General features: G+C 42.1%; 1 long non-coding RNA gene across 1 annotated transcript in view; it reads left to right on the forward strand.

Moving 5' to 3' along the window:
- LOC141166003 (uncharacterized) overlaps positions 1-18086 on the forward strand; it is a 39582-nt gene that overhangs the window by 17626 nt on the left and 3870 nt on the right. The window lies entirely within an intron of this gene.

Here is an 18086-nt window from a genome sequence, read left to right on the forward strand (position 1 = left end):
ACATCGTAGGTATAACAGAGACTTGGCTAGATGATAGCTACGACTGGGCGGTAAATTTATTAGATTATAGTTTATTTAGAAGGGACCGGAAACAGGGGAAAGGCGGAGGAGTCTGCTTATATGTAAAGTCATGTCTAAAACCCAGACTAAGGGAAGATATAGGAGAGGGAGAAGAGGGGGTCGAGTCCATGTGGGTAGAGATAGAGGGGGCAAAAAATAATAATAAAATATTACTGGGGGTCTGCTATAAGCCACCAAATATAACAGAGGAGAATGAGAATCTGCTATTAGTACAAATAGACAAAGTAGCAAAACATAATGAAGTGATTGTAATGGGGGATTTCAACTACCCGGATATTGACTGGGAAACAGAAACCTGTAGATCTCAGAAAGGAAAAAGGTTCTTGACAAATATTAAGGATAATTATCTCTCCCAACTAGTGCAGGAACCAACGAGAGGGAAGGCCGTGTTGGACTTAATATTGACTAATAGGCCTGATAGAATAACTGAGGTACAGATAGGGGGGCACTTAGGTAATAGCGATCATAATATTATCGACTTCAAAATGCCCTTCAGTAGGGTTATCAATAAGGGAACAACAAAAACATTAAACTTTAGGAGGGCGAAGTTTGATCAGCTGATAGAAAACCTTCAACTTATTGACTGTGACAAAGTACTTAATCAATGGAATACGAATAGTAAATGGGAAACCTTCAAAAGAATTCTGAATACTCAGTGCGAGAGGTATATACCGTATGGGAATAAAAGGGCCAGAAATAAGAGGAAACCAATATGGTTGAACAAGAACGTAAAAGGGGCGTTAAATAGCAAAAAAGAGGCATTCAAGAGATTAAAACAGGAAAACAGTAAGGAGGCACTAATGTGTTACAAGGAAAAAACGAGAACCTGTAAAAAACAAATAAAAATAGCGAAGGAGGAAACAGAGAAACGTATTGCTAGGGAAAGTAGATCAAATCCCAAACTGTTCTTTACGTATATAAATAGTAAAAGGATTAAATCGGATAATATTGGACCGATAAAAAGTGAGGAAGGCAAAATCATAGAGAAAGATGAGGATAAAGCTAATCTATTAAATAATTTTTTTTCGACAACTTTCACAAAGGAAATAGAACTAACAGGAGAAATGAGAAGTGACAAGCTTAATCCTCCACGAAGTATGACTAATCTAACCCAAGTTGAGGTACAGTAACGCCTCAGTAACATTAAAATAAACAAATCACCAGGACCTGATGGCATACACCCACGGGTACTAAGGGAACTAAGTAATGTGATAGACCGTTATATCTTATATTTAAGGACTCTGTTGAGACTGGGTCTGTGCCACTTGATTGGCGACAGGCGAATGTAGTGCCAATATTCAAAAAGGGAGCGAAAAGTGACGCCGGAAACTATCGGCCGGTGAGTCTGACGTCCGTTGTGGGCAAAATTTTTGAAAGCTTCATTAAAGAGGCAATTACGGAGCATCTCATGTAAATCCTTAGTCCCATCTAAAAGGGATTGCTTTGTTGCTGGCTGATGGGCTCACACACTATGATCAAAATGTATGCAAAGGACCTCACTTTTTTACCAAGTAGTGGATTTATGTGCTTTAAATAATCAGGGCTAGACTCAGCACCAGGGAAAATCAGGCAATTCCTGGGGCCCACAGTACTGTATCAGATTTCCGTTGGTGACATCTACCATACATGGACAGCAGATGTGCGCTCTGCATACTGTATATGGACCTGTATTACTGTACTTTAACCTGTTAGATGCTGCTGTAAACTGTGACAGCTGTGTTTAAGTGGTTGGAAAAGGATATGGTGTCTCTTCCAATATCCATCTCCCACTGCGCTACAGATGGCATTGTCATGGCAGCTGGTGGTCAGTAGGCCGTGTCTGCTACACCTATACAGCCTTCATAGAAGATCATTAATTTGACAATAGATTGAAATATTGCTGTATTGCAGTTTATTGTACAATCAGGATTCAAGTCCTCTACATAGATGGTTATAGCCCTTAAAATATGGCCATACAAACCAATTTAATGTTTATTTTTATTTTCTTTTTGTAGTAAAACTATAAAAATTAGGCCTCACCATAACCATGTTGACCCATAGAACGAAATAAGCAGGTGATTTTTACTGTAAAGTAGATGTCATAAAAACAAACCCCAAAACAATTGTGGAATTGCTGTTTGTTTCTTTTTAAATTCCACACCATTCAGTACATTATATGATCAAATGAATGGTGTCTTTCAAAACTATAAATGGTACTGCAAAAAGCAAGTCCTTCTACAGCAAATCGAAAAATATCTGCACCTCTGAGGAGTTAATATGAGCTGAGTGCTCCCTCCCTCTGTGGGCACTATCTGCCCACCACTTAGGCGCTGCTCAGCTTTCTCATCATTAGATGAGCACATCTACAGATAGTAAAACACGCCACTCCATGGGTTCTGGGCAGCTTCAGTACACGTCACAGCTTTTACTGTCTCAGGCAGCAGCAGCTTCATTGTGTGACCTGTGGTGGTAGTGCCTCTTAACAATGAACCAAGTAAAAATGGAAGAAACATGCATGGAAGTTCAAAGTATGTCTTCTGTATTTTATATGGATCCCCTCATAGGCTCTATGGGCCGAGTCTGATCTTCAATATGTCCTGAGTCTCACCGATTGGATCCATTTTTAAAAGGGATGTGTGTGTGGCTCAATGAAACGCTGGTCCATGTGCTGTCAGAGAAAGCGAACCACACAGGGATGGGTCACACGGTTATGTAAATGTAGCCTTAGGCTAAATTCATATAACATTTAGACCCTAATTTATTATTGCATTTTCGCCAGTTTTTTTGTCTAGTTTTGTGCCTTTTTTGTTTGCACTCAATTTATTATTCAAATATCTCCTTTTTTTAAGTCTATTTTATATGCACTCACCTGTTTTGTTCAGCTGATTAATCAATTGCGATTTGTTAAAAAGTTTCAAAAGTTGGCTCAACTGAAGTCCCTTCATGGTGTATTTTTAAGTATGCCAGTATTTTTGCGCAAATTTTGCAACTTTTAGCACAAAGTGTGACTTTTGGCACCAAAAAGTCACAGAAAAAAATCAAGACATAGAAGAGACCATTTTAAAAAAAACTGCAAGAACATTCATGAATCATGTGGGCCATTGTGGGCAAAATTTTTGAAAGCTTCATTAAAGAGGCAATTACGGAGCATCTCATGTAAATCCTTAGTCCCATCTAAAAGGGATTGCTTTGTTGCTGGCTGATGGGCTCACACACTATGATCAAAATGTATGCAAAGGACCTCACTTTTTTACCAAGTAGTGGATTTATGTGCTTTAAATAATCAGGGCTAGACTCAGCACCAGGGAAAATCAGGCAATTCCTGGGGCCCACAGTACTGTATCAGATTTCCATTGGTGACATCTACCATACATGGACAGCAGATGTGCGCTCTGCATACTGTATATGGACCTGTATTACTGTACTTTAACCTGTTAGATGCTGCTGTAAACTGTGACAGCTGTGTTTAAGTGGTTGGAAAAGGATATGGTGTCTCTTCCAATATCCATCTCCCACTGCGCTACAGATGGCATTGTCATGGCAGCTGGTGGTCAGTAGGCCGTGTCTGCTACACCTATACAGCCTTCATAGAAGATCATTAATTTGACAATAGATTGAAATATTGCTGTATTGCAGTTTATTGTACAATCAGGATTCAAGTCCTCTACATAGAGGGTTATAGCCCTTAAAATATGGCCATACAAACCAATTTAATGTTTATTTTTATTTTCTTTTTGTAGTAAAACTATAAAAATTAGGCCTCACCATAACCATGCTGACCCATAGAATGAAATAAGCAGGTGATTTTTACTGTAAAGTGGATGTCATAAAAACAAACCCCAAAACAATTGTGGAATTGCTGTTTGTTTCTTTTTAAATTCCACACCATTCAGTACATTATATGATCAAATGAATGGTGTCTTTCAAAACTATAAATGGTACTGCAAAAAGCAAGTCCTTCTACAGCAAATCGAAAAATATCTGCACCTCTGAGGAGTTAATATGAGCTGAGTGCTCCCTCCCTCTGTGGGCACTATCTGCCCACCACTTAGGCGCTGCTCAGCTTTCTCATCATTAGATGAGCACATCTACAGATAGTAAAACACGCCACTCCATGGGTTCTGGGCAGCTTCAGTACACGTCACAGCTTTTACTGTCTCAGGCAGCAGCAGCTTCATTGTGTGACCTGTGGTGGTAGTGCCTCTTAACAATGAACCAAGTAAAAATGGAAGAAACATGCATGGAAGTTCAAAGTATGTCTTCTGTATTTTATATGGATCCCCTCATAGGCTCTATGGGCCGAGTCTGATCTTCAATATGTCCTGAGTCTCACCGATTGGATCCATTTTTAAAAGGGATGTGTGTGTGGCTCAATGAAAGGCTGGTCCATGTGCTGTCAGAGAAAGCGAACCACACAGGGATGGGTCACACGGTTATGTAAATGTAGCCTTAGGCTAAATTCATATAACATTTAGACCCTAATTTATTATTGCATTTTCGCCAGTTTTTTTGTCTAGTTTTGTGCCTTTTTTGTTTGCACTCAATTTATTATTCAAATATCTCCTTTTTTGAAGTCTATTTTATATGCACTCACCTGTTTTGTTCAGCTGATTAATCAATTGCGATTTGTTAAAAAGTTTCAAAAGTTGGCTCAACTGAAGTCCCTTCATGGTGTATTTTTAAGTATGCCAGTATTTTTGCGCAAATTTTGTAACTTTTAGCACAAAGTGTGACTTTTGGCACCAAAAAGTCACAGAAAAAAATCAAGACATAGAAGAGACCATTTTAAAAAAAATTGCAAGAACATTCATGAATCATGTGGGCCATTTTGAAGAATTTGGTGCCAATACCACAAGACAAAAAAGGAAAGTGACTTAAAGGGGTTGTCCAACGAACAGGTGCATTTTAATCAAAAGCTTTTGGAATAAAAATAATTTCCACAATTGGATGTTAAAAAAAAAATGTTCCTGTGCTGAGATAATCTTATAAATGTGCCCCTGCTGTGTGCTGTGTAATGGCTGTGTCTGACCGTGCAGGAACATGGTCTGATCATACCACATCTCCTGGGCAGGAGAGGAAGCAAAAGAGTATACAGGCATTACAGCAGGGGATCACAGCTGATTCTTTTTGAGATAAAACATTTCCCTGCCTGTTTTTAAACAATGTTTTACCTCACAGAAAGAATCATCTCCGATCCCCTGCTGTAATATCTGTATACTCTTTTGCTTCCTCTCCTGCCCAGGAGCTGTGGTATGATCAGACCATGTTCCTGCATGGTCAGACACAGCCATTACACAGGGGAACATTTATAAGATTATCTCAGCACAGGGACATTTGTATTAAAGCATCAAACTGTGGAACTTATTATTTTTCCAAGATATGTTAGCTAAAATGTTCTTTGTTTGTAGGAAAAACCCTTTAAAAAAAACTGCAAATGATGAATCGGGGCCTTAGTCTTCCATTCAATGCGTACAACCAGGAAGTCTGTGTTAAAACGATGCCTCTTGATGCTATGCAGTAATATTTGTCGACAATTTGGTGTTTGTAATTTCTGCAATTTTCCTGCTACATGTGACATAAATCGAAATGAGGCCCACAAGGGCCAGCATAAACCTGGAGCTGTATATAATATTTGTATAGTGCTTTTCTATAGTTTTTGTGTATGTATATTCTTATTGGAAACACAGCGTACTTGTTCCTGAGTATTCCTTTTTTGCGGGTGTTTTTAATATTAAAGCCGGTTAGTTTTTTTTTGTCAGTTTTAGGCCACGGTCACACATTGAGTATTTGGTCAGTATTTTACCTCAGTTTGGAGTGGGTGATAAATACAGAAGTGGTGACGTGTTTCCATTATACTTTTCCTTTGATTGTTCTTCTCCTGGTTTTGGGTAACACCTACTGAGGTAAAATACTGACCAAATCCTAAAGGTGTGAATGTGGCCTAATTTTTTTTTAATTGTAATCACGGGCAGCACCGTGGCTCAGTGGTTAACACTGCAGCCTTGTAGCGCTGGGGTCTGGAGTTTACATCCCACCAAGGACAACATCTGCTAAGAGTTTGCATGTTCTCCCTGTATTTGCGTGGGTTTCCTCGGGGGTCTCCGGTTTCCTCCCACACTCCAAAGACATACTGATAGGGAATCTAGATTGTGAGCCCCAATGTGGACTGCGATGATAATGTATGTAAAGCGCTGCGGAATATGTTGGCGCTATATAAAAATAAAGATTATTATTATTAATCTATGCCACATTATAAGAAATCAAAGCAGTGGCGTGAGTACTGCAAATCTTTCTGATCTACTGTCTGTGTGAGAAAGTGGGATAGCAAGGTTACTAAAAAAAAATGTGCTCTCATTGTTGGGGCTCGTGCACGCGACCGTATTTTCGGTCCAAGGGCTATTTGTTACAAAAACAGATCGCACTGGGACCTATGTTATTCAATGAGGCAGTGCAGATGAATGATTTTGTTTCACTTACTGTATCTACATGTGAAAAAAATCTCTGCATGCACTAATTTCTTCCGTAAATCATATAAGACTCGCAAATTCATGTCTATAGGTGCATAAAAAAAATCATATGCCATATCGAGCTACCATACAACATCCGATTTTTACAGATACATTGCAGTTCTGTAGCATAGAAAACTGTAAATGGTCCTGTAAATGATTAATAGCTGCTGCTGTACAAAAACAGATTGCACATGGACAGGACACGGATGACAAGTGAGAAGACAACCGTCCCACTTTTCTGGATGAGACTCTGATGATTTTTTTAAACGGTTGTGTGAACATACCTTCAATGTCCAAACTGTGTCTTCGGTATTAGTTTGGTTTTCTGAAGAAAATAAATTACAGTTATCAAATAAAATTGGCGCTTCAACCATAGGACTACTGTGTCGCCACAGACAAGGGCAAACTGCAGAGAATGGGGTAAATTTACCAATCCTGTGTAATATCTAGACAGCATAAACTTAGACTGGACAGTCTGAAAATTAACTACATTTATCACAGTGACCCAAGATAGATGAATAATTTGGTCCATTTTTAGACACTTTTCACCACCTGTAGGTTGGATTGCTTGTAGCAATTTGCATCAAAATGCTGGCGAACATTGACACATCATAAGTCAGGTAAGATGCACCGTATTTTGCCCCTTATTATGTGCGGCATGAAAACTGTCTAAAACACCTAGCAAACGTGACTTTCATATACTCCTTATGCCAGGGGCGGACACAGACTGTAGTGGGCCCCTGTGCAAGAAATTTTTTGGGCCCCCCCCCCTGCGCTTCATAAGGCAACAAAGTTATGTAAACATAACCCCCCCATGTGCAGCTCTCATCCCCCCCATGTGCAGCTCACCCCCCCGTGCATCTCTCATCCCCCCATGTGCATCTCTCACCCCCCCATGTGCATCTCTCACCCCCCATGTGCATCTCTCACCCCCCCATGTGCATCTCTCATCCCCCCCATGTGCATCTCTCATCCCCCCCATGTGCATCTCTCACCCCCCCATGTGCATCTCTCATCCCCCCCATGTGCATCTCTCATCCCCCCCATGTGCATCTCTCATCCCCCCCATGTGCATCTCTCATCCCCCCCATGTGCATCTCTCATCCCCCCCATATGCATCTCTCATCCCCCCCATGTGCATCTCTCATCCCCCCCATGTGTATCTCTCACCCCCCCCCCACTCCTAGTTAATTAATTGTATTTAAGAAAAATAAAACTTGTTATACTTACCCCCCATGCGATCCCTGCAGAATCCTGGCGCTTGTCCACGTCGCTGCCACCAGACTCTCCTGACGTTCGGCCATGTGACGGTGCCACATACATAGCCAACAGCTTTTGTTTTGGCCAAAAGATTTTTAAAGCCGCCACCACGATAAGGTAGACTCTTCTGGCCAGGCCCTACTCTAACCTATTAAAATTTTCTTAAAATATCCAATACTCTTTTTAGATATATTTTTATTTAGTTTTCTTTAAGGGAATGTGTCATATACATTTTTTTTTAAAATGACCAATAATACCACATACAGGGAATACCGCCACACCATCACCAGACCACATATTACCACAACATAGTGACCGAATAATACCACACAGAAGGGAGAAAAACTGCCACACCATGACCAGACCACATATTTCCACCACATTACTAATATTACCATAAGTGTCATTATACACGGGAGCTCTATACATGGTATGTATAATGTAAGTGTCCAGGTAATCTAGTGATCACCAGTGACATTATACACAGGAGCTCTGTATATAGTGTCAGTGTACAGGTAATACAGCAGGCATGTCCAAAGTCCGGCCCGCGGGCCATTTGCGGCCCGCGGTCCGGACTAATAAGGCCCCCAGGTATCCAGCAGCATGTACCTTGCGGCCGCTGCCGCTCTCGTCGCCACCGCCGCTCTCGTCGCCACCGCCGCTCAGTACTCCGGCGCAGGGAGAAGAGCCGAAATCTCGGACATCGCGAGATTTCGGCTTTCCTTCTCCCTGCGCCGGAGTACTGAGCGGCGGCAACCGGCCAGCCAAGATCTCGCGACGTGCGAGATCTCCAGCCCCCAGGGGTTGTAAGACGTTCAGAGGTCAGATAGGCTGAAGACCTCAGCTTAGTTGTGTAAAATTATATAAATAATATATATATTAAGTTATATATAAGTCCCTGCGCCACCTTACACCTCCAGAAAGGTTAGGCCAGCAGGGCTCTCACACAAGCTTGTGGTAGCAAGCTGTCATACCCTTCATTAACCCCTGACTGCCTGTCACTGTGCTATAATTCCATTATCTGATGTGCGACTGTTGCACAGCTTGCTATTCTCTGCCTGTGTTATAAAGCATATAGCAGTATCTTATTTTTGCTGTTCCACCCTCTGCGCCTTTTAATCTCTCCCCTTCTGGCCAATTTTTATAATGGCAACTACAAATAAGAAACGAAAAGTTGACAGTGAGGGCCGCCGCTTCCAGGACAAGTGGAAAGTAGAATATTTTTTCACTGAAATAAAGAATCACTGTGTTTGTCTGATATGCCAAGAGACCGTTGCTGTTTATAAAGAATTTAATGTCAAGCGACACTATCAGACGAGACATAGCACATACGACAAGCTAACAGGGCACGACCGAAGTGAAAAGTATAAGCAACTTGAAGCTGTTTTATTGTCACAACAGCGATTTTTTACAAGAGCCCGTGAGTCAAATGAAAATGCCACAAAGGCGAGCTATGAGGTGGCAGCGTTAATTGCTAAAAATTGCAAATCTTTTGCAGAGGGTGACTTTATCAAAGAATGTGTTATGAAAATGGTAGAGAATGTCTGTCCCGAGAAGAAGCAAGAGTTTTCCAACATTTGCCTGGCTCGTAACACTGTAGCACGGAGAATTGAAGAAATTTCATCGGATATTAAGAGACAGTTAATGTCAAAAGGAGCTGATTTTGACTTCTTTTCAATAGCCTGTGATGAAAGCACGGACCTATCTGACACGGCTCAGTTGCTGATTTTTTTAAGAGGGGTGGACGATGAAATGAATGTGACTGAAGAGCTACTTGACCTCCAGAGCCTCAAGGATCAAACAAGAGGGAAAGATTTATTTGATTCTGTTAGTTCTGCCATAGATGACATGAAACTGCCTTGGAACAAAGTTACTGGGATTATTACTGATGGGGCACCTGCCATGACTGGTGAACGAAGTGGATTATCAACCCTAATCTGTAACAAGGTGAGCGAAGAAGGAGGCAAAGCTATTAAACTTCATTGCATCATTCATCAACAAGTTCTCTGTGCTAAACATCTCCAATATGATCATGTTATGAAACCGGTACTAAAGACCATTAATTTTATCCGCTCTAAAGCCCTGTGCCACCGCCAGTTTAAACAGTTTCTACTGGATATCCAGGCTGAATATGAAGATGTTTCATATCATAACGATGTAAGATGGCTCAGTCGGGGGTCTGCACTGCAACGTTTCTACTCTCTCAGAAAGGAAATAGGAGAATTCTTGGAAACAAAGGGACAAACGATGTGAGAACTATCTGATCCAATTTGGCTGGCTGATTTGGGGTTTCTAGTCGACCTAACAAAGCATCTGAATGTACTGAACATGAATCTTCAGGGCAAAGATGCAGCGGTGAACCAACTTTATTCACACCTCAAAGCCTTTGGAACAAAGCTGCAACTTTTCCTAAGGCAGTTGTCACAAACACCGCCCAATACCATCCATTTTTCAGCGCTACAGGAAATAATTAACAGTTTTCCACAGGATGATATCCATGCGCAAATAAGCAGGTATGCAGCAGACATCACATCTCTGGCTGGGGAGTTTCAACGGCGCTTTCAAGATTTTGCAGCTATTGAAAAGGAGATCAGCATTTTCTCCTCTCCATTCTCTGTTGACCCCGACAATGCTCCTGATCAGTTGCAGCTCGAGCTCATTGAGCTACATTGTGACAGCGAGTTACGCAGTCGTCATCAACAGCTCTCTCTTGTTAACTTTTACCGCCAACTGGATAAGAGCCGGTTTCAAGAGATTCGAACATTGGCTAAGAAAACCCTGAGCTTGTTTGGCTCAACATATTTGTGTGAGAAGACATTCTCTGTTATGAACTTTAACAAGAACCGCGTGAGGACAAGACTAAGTGACTCTCACCTGCGTGACATTTTGCGCATCAAAACCACGGCCATTGAACCAGACCTAGTCTATGTGCTGCAGTCCAGATCCCAGTTTCACCCTTCACATTAGTGCAGGCTAGTTTCTTTTTTTTAATTGAGATTAATATGTTGTATAATCTCAATTAATGTCAGTTGGATAGACAGTTATATATTTGAACACATGTATACTTGCTGTTATGTTCCTGTTCACATTTTTTGAACTTATAAGTTGACAGACAACCTTACATTACTTTGTGTAATGTACTTTAAAATGTTCCTGAGATATCTCAGTTTCCTGTTTTTATTATATTAAAGGGGTTGTCCAAGTTCAGAACCCAGACATACCCCCTTTTTCACCCAGGCAGCCCCCCTGCCATGGGCATCAAAGCATCTCATGCTCCGATGTGCTCCCTTGCCCTGTGCTATTTACAATGACACACTGCCGGTAGGAGGCTTCACCGGCTCTAATGTGCAGGCTTTAGCGCTGCTCTAGCTGGTTTACTGGTGATAAAGCCCGCCCATCAGTGCCGGTGACGTCACTGGGCTTTCTGCCAGCCCCGTGGAGAGCCGGGTATGTCACTAGAACTCCAGAAAATGCCTTTCCTCTGCGCAATTTAGTGCAGGGCAAAAGTAGGACATTGGAGCATAAACTGCTTCGATGCTCAAGTCGGGGAGGGGCTTCCTGGGTGAGAATGGGGGTATGTCTGGGTTAACCCCTTTAAGGCAGATTGATTAAACACCTGTTTAGATTTGTCATCCAAGTCACAAAATAAAAAGTATGCCGTTTTCAATAAACTTTGCAAAAAAAGTTTATTTGCATTCATTTTAATGGTCCAAAGAATGTCAAGCAAAATGATCGGCCCTCGCACATGTTCACTTCATCAAATTTGGCACTCTTAGAAAAAAGTTTGGACACCCCTGTAATACAGTGATCACCAGTGACATTATACACAGGAGCTCTGTATATAGTGTACAGGTAATACAGGGATCACCAGTGACATTATACACAGGAGCTCTGTATATAGTGTACAGGTAATACAGGGATCACCAGTGACATTATACACAGGAGCTCTGTATATAGTGTACAGGTAATACAGGGATCACCAGTGACATTATACACAGAAGCTCTGTATATATTGTCAGTGTACAGGTAATACAGTGATCACCAGTGACATTATACACAGGAGCTCTGTATATAGTGTCAGTGTACAGGTAATACAGTGATCACCAGTGACATTATACACAGGAGCTCTGTATATAGTGTACAGGTAATACAGGGATCACCAGTGACATTATACACAGGAGCTCTGTATATAGTGTACAGGTAATACAGGGATCAGCAGTGACATTATACACAGGAGCTCTGTATATATTGTCAGTGTACAGGTAATACAGTGATCACCAGTGACATTATACACAGGAGCTCTGTATATAGTGTCAGTGTACAGGTAATACAGTGATCACCAGTGACATTATATACAGGAGCTCTGTATATAGTGTACAGGTAATACAGGGATCACCAGTGACATTATACACAGGAGCTCTGTATATAGTGTACAGGTAATACAGGGATCACCAGTGACATTATACACAGAAGCTCTGTATATATTGTCAGTGTACAGGTAATACAGTGATCACCAGTGACATTATACACAGGAGCTCTGTATATAGTGTCAGTGTACAGGTAATACAGGGATCACCAGTGACATTATACACAGGAGCTCTGTATATAGTGTACAGGTAATACAGGGATCAGCAGTGACATTATACACAGGAGCTCTGTATATATTGTCAGTGTACAGGTAATACAGTGATCACCAGTGACATTATACACAGGAGCTCTGTATATAGTGTCAGTGTACAGGTAATACAGTGATCACCAGTGACATTATACACAGGAGCCCAGTACATAGTATATAGTGTAAGTGTACATGTAATGCACTGACTCACTGGTGACGTCTCTAGGTGAAGTCCTTCAGCTACGCTTTTCTCCTTCATCCAGCACAGACCGCCATCACGTCTTCCAGCCAGGACTCGTCTCTGCATAAAATAACACAGTTATCTAGAGCACATTCCCCAACTTCTACATTACGCAGCTGAATACAGACGTGCATCCACCATCAATATATGGTTAGTTATTATGCAACCTACCATTCCAAATATAAATTGTAATCCACCACGGTGCCCCCATTAACTGTAAATAGGCACTTAATATATAATTTAATTAGAACCTCTACTCTATACTTCCTGCTCCCCGCATTCATTATTTACATGCACCCCCTGCCCCAATTCATTATATCATGTCCGTGCTTTCCCCACCCCATCGTCATTTATCATTTACTCTCCCCCACCCCACATTCATTATGTGCAGCTCATTATCCCCCTACTCCTAATTCCCCCATGTGCAGCTCATTTTCTCCCAATTCCCCCATGTGCAGCTCTCACCACCCCCCCATGTGCACATCTCTCATCCCCCTCCCCCACATGTGCCCCTCTCTCATCCCCCTCCCCCACATGTGCCCCTCTCTCATCCCCCCATGTGCAGCTCTCACCACCCCCCATGTGCCCCTCTCTCATCCCCCTCCCCCACATGTGCCCCTCTCTCATCCCCCTCCCCCACATGTGCCCCTCTCTCATCCCCCCATGTGCATCTCTCATCCCCCCATGTGCATCTCTCATCCCCCCCATGTGCATCTCTCATCCCCCCCACATGTGCACATCTCTCATCCCCCTCCCCCACATGTGCACCTCTCTCATCCCCCCATGTGCATCTCTTATCTCCCCCCCATGTGCATCTCTTATCCCCCTCCCCATGTGCATCTCTTATCCCCCTCCCCCATGTGCATCTCTTATCTCCCCATGTGCATCTCTTATCTCCCCCCCATGTGCATCTCTTATCTCCCCCCATGTGCATCTCTTATCCCCCCCCACATGTGCACCTCTCTCATCCCCCCCACCCCATGTGCATCTTTTATCATCCCCCCCCACATGCACCTCTCTCATCCCCCTCCCCCCACGTGCACCTCTCTCATCCCCCTCCCCCCACATGTGCACCTCTCTCATCCCCCCCACCCCATGTGCATCTCTTAACACACACACACCTCCCATTCCCCCCACTCCTAGTAAATTGTATTTTGAAAAAAACAAAACTTGTTATACTTACCCCCATGCGATCCCTGCAGAATCCTGGCGCTCGTCCAAATCGCTGACACCAGGTTCTCCTGACTTCCGGCCATGTGACGGCGCCGTCACATGACCGGAAATCAGGGGAATCATGAAGGCGCTGCCGCAGGAGCGCAGCGCAGCGCTGAGATGTCCCGGACCCGGCGATTAGCATGGGGCCGGGGGCCCCATGAGGAGAGAGACTAACAAGAGGGGGCCCCCAACGGGGCTCCAAGGGGGCCCCTACCGGCTGGGCCCCACACTGGAGTCAGGGCAGACATGCCCTGATGGCGGCCCTGCTGGAGGCTGGAGGGGCCCCCTCTCCCTCGGGGCCCCCGTTCAATGAACCGGCTGCACGGGCGGTAGTTCCGCCCCTGCCTTATGCACTTGAGTTTGATATCTGCCCAAGTGATGTATTGTCTGAGTGGATTGTCACAAGGCAGTAAGGTAAGGTGGGATTTACACCTGTATTGTTTTGGTTTACAGTTATGTTGGTGCCATGTATAGTGGCTTGCAAAAGTATTCAGCCCCCTTGGCCTTTTACCTATTTTGTTACATTACAACCTGTGTTTAAATACTTTTGTAATCCGATTTGTGTGTGATGTATCAGCACTAAATAGTCTAAGTTGGTGAAGTGAAGTGTGAAAAATACAGGCATAAATTAAATTCATGGGATCAAATAGCTAAAAATTGGCATGTGCATATGCATTCACCCCTTTTGCGATGAAGCCCCTAAAAATTTCTGGTGCAAGCAATTACCTTCATAGGTCAAATGCTTAATGAATGGAAATCCACCTGTGTGCAATCTAAGTGTCACAAGGTCTGTCAGTATATGCACACCTTTTCCGAAAAGCCACAGAGGCTGCAACACCATTAAGCAAGAGGCACCACTAACCAAACAACATCTTGAAGACCAAGCAGATCTCCAAACAAGCCAGGGGCAAAGTTGTTGAGAAGTACAAGTCAGGGTTGGGTTCTAAAAAAAAATATTCCAATCTCTCATGATCCCCCGGAGCACCATTATCATCAAATGGAAAGAACATAGTCCTACAACAAACCTGCCAAGAGAGGGCCACCCACCAAAAAATCTCAGCCCGGGCAAGGAGGGCATTAATCAGAGAGGCAGCACAGAGACCAAAGGTAACCCTGAAGGAGCTGCAGAGTTCCCAAGCAGAGACTGCAGTATTTCTCCATACAACAACAGTAAGCCATACACTCCATAGAGGTAGCCTTATGGAAGAGTGGACAAAAACACACACAAAAATTGTAAGGCTCGTTTTGAGTTTGCCAAAAGACGTGAGAGACACTCCAAATGTATGGCGAAAGGTGTGGTCAGATGAGACCAAAATTTAACTTTTTGGCCACCAAGGTAAACGCAATGTCTGGTGCCAAACCAACACAGCTCATCACCCCAAGAACACCATCCCCACATTGAAACATGGTGGTGGCAGTATCATGCTGTGGGGATGTTTTTCGGTAACAGGAGCAGGGAAAATGGTCCGAATCGAGGAGAAGATGGATGGTGCGAAATACAGGGATATTCTTGAGCAAAACCTGTTTAAGTCTGTCAGTGATTTGAGATTGAGATGGAGGTTCACCTTCCAACAAGACAATGACCCAAAGCATGCTGCTAAAGCAACACTTGAGTGGTTTGAGGGGAAACGTGTAAATGTTTGAAGTGGACTAGTCAAAGCCCAGACCTTAATCCAATTGAGAATCTGTGGCCAGACTTGAAGATTGCTGTTCACCAGAGGAAACCATCTAACTCGAAGGAGCTGGAGCAGTTTTGCTTTGAGGAATGGGCAAAAATCACACTGGCATGATGTGGAAAGCTCATAGAGGCTTAACCAAAGTGACTTGCAGCTGTAATTGCCGCAAAAGGAGGCTCTACAAAGTACTGAGTTTAGGGGGGTGAATAGTTATGCACACTGAAGTTTTCAGTTATTTTGTCATATTTGTTATTTGCTTCACAAAAAAAGTAAATCAAATGTTCACAGTTTTAGGCATGTTCTTTACATGAACTGATACAACCCCTCAAAAAAAAACAGTGACATTCCAAGTTGTGAGATAGCAAACACGAAAAATGCCAAGGGAGGTGAATACTTTCGCAAGCCACTGTAGACACTGTGTAGAATGACGGCCACATGTCTTTCAAGAGCCCCACTACAGCAGTAATATACACTGTGCACTGATATATTATAGTCAAGATGATGGCAATGGTTGTGGTCTTACATAAATGAAAATAGTTATCTTTATTAAATTCAGAAAACCATCACACAACATTAACATTTGTACAGTTGGTTACATAACTATATACTCCATCATGATGGTTTAAATCCAGGGCAAAAATTACCAAATGGAATTGCCATTTTTGTTTCCCATTAGTATGTAAAGAGAAAAATATTAGTAGGTGAACAGTTTGGAACAATTGATCTCTCTTACCCTATTTCCATCAGTAGCTAATTTTTGTCTTGTTCTTTTGCAGATGGTTGAAGTAATATATCTAGCTATGATACAATTCAGAGATATGCCATTCAGTAGGGATTCAATTGCTAGGATCCCTATAGGCACCGAGACTGCAGGGACTCCCATCAATCCGCTGGGCCTATTCACAATTTCTACCTGCACATCACTACACCTATTCACCTACAGTAAAGTAAAATGCAATACAGCCCCATGAATAATGTATAGATTTATAAATATTCACACGCTTATCATGGTTTCTAACACTGTACAAGACTATTAAATTTTGGACACAGTTAATGAACCTGTACCCTCATGATCTCAGCCGGCTGAGCATCATGGAAAGTGATGTTCTGCCGGAATCAGAGTGCTCCATTTAAGGGCTCATTCAGACGTCAGATTTTTTCCTATGAGTTCTATTCGTGTTTTTTACAGAAAGAACAAATATCTATTATAGTCTACAAGCCTGTTCATCTGTCTGTGTTTCTTTGCGAACCCAAGAGGTCTGCACCAAATCCCGGAGACATGTCCAATTTTGATCCGAGCCACAAACCCGACTCAGTACTGCAAATATATGGGTGCGTAAAAAAATCAGACAGCACTCAGAAGCCATCCTTATTATATCCTACTGCTGTATGATTTTCATCTTCAGAAACTTTCTTGTACGCAAAAAAAAAAAGGATTAAATTCTGATGGTTAAAACTAACTCATGGACTGAACACTTAAGAAAATCTGTTTACTGAGGAAGCTCAGTTTTTTGCCCGAGAGAAAAAACACTGATGTGCAAACAAGCCCTTATTTGTCCCTTCAGATTTAAGTTGATAATCAACACATTACAAATAGTATACATTAAATATTCCTATATAGCACCTATAATATAGAATAATTTTTCTGTCTATATTTCCCAATTTATAAGGGTATACCCATCATACATTTATGGCATCTTTGCAAAATACGACATAGATTTATAGGTTTCCCCTACTGGAACCCACATCTATTTTGAGAATGTGGCCCTGGTGCATGCCACTGTTAGTGGAGAGGTGGTTGGAATTCCCATTTATTTAGATAGGAATTTTGACTACCTCTCAACTTGTGCCCCAATTTGGAGATAGATGTGTGTCTCATTGGTGGGATCTACAGTACAGACCAAAAGTTTGGACACACCTTCTCATTTAAAGATTTTTCTGTATTTTCATGACTATGAAAATTGTACATTCACACTGAAGGCATCAAAACTATGAATTAACACATGTGGAATTATATACTTAACAAAAAAGTGTGAGACAACTGAAAATATGTCTTATATTCTAGGTTCTTCAAAGTAGCCACCTTTTGCTTTGATGACTGCTTTGCACACTCTTGGCATTCTCTTTATGAGCTTCAAGAAGTAGTCACCGGAAATAGTCTTCCAACAATCTTGAAGGAGTTCCCAGAGATGCTTAGCACTTGTTGGCCCTTTTGCCTTCACTCTGCGGTACAGCTCACCGACTACCTCTTGAAGCTCATCAAGAGAATGCCAAGAGTGTGCAAAGCAGTCATCAAAGCAAAAGGTGGCTACTTTGAAGAACCTAGAATATAAGACATATTTTCAGTTGTTTCACACTTTTTTTTAAATATATAATTCCACATGTGTTAATTCATAGTTTTGATGCCTTCAGTGTGAATGTACAATTTTCAAAGTCATGAAAATAGAGAAAAATCTTTAAATGAGAAGGTGTGTCCAAACATTTGGTCTCTACTGTACATTTACTACACA

Source organism: Phyllobates terribilis, unplaced genomic scaffold (genome assembly GCF_046119375.1).
Source record: "Phyllobates terribilis strain yellow unplaced genomic scaffold, ASM4611937v1 Scaffold_11__3_contigs__length_659146591, whole genome shotgun sequence".
Lineage (NCBI taxonomy): Eukaryota > Metazoa > Chordata > Amphibia > Anura > Dendrobatidae > Phyllobates > Phyllobates terribilis.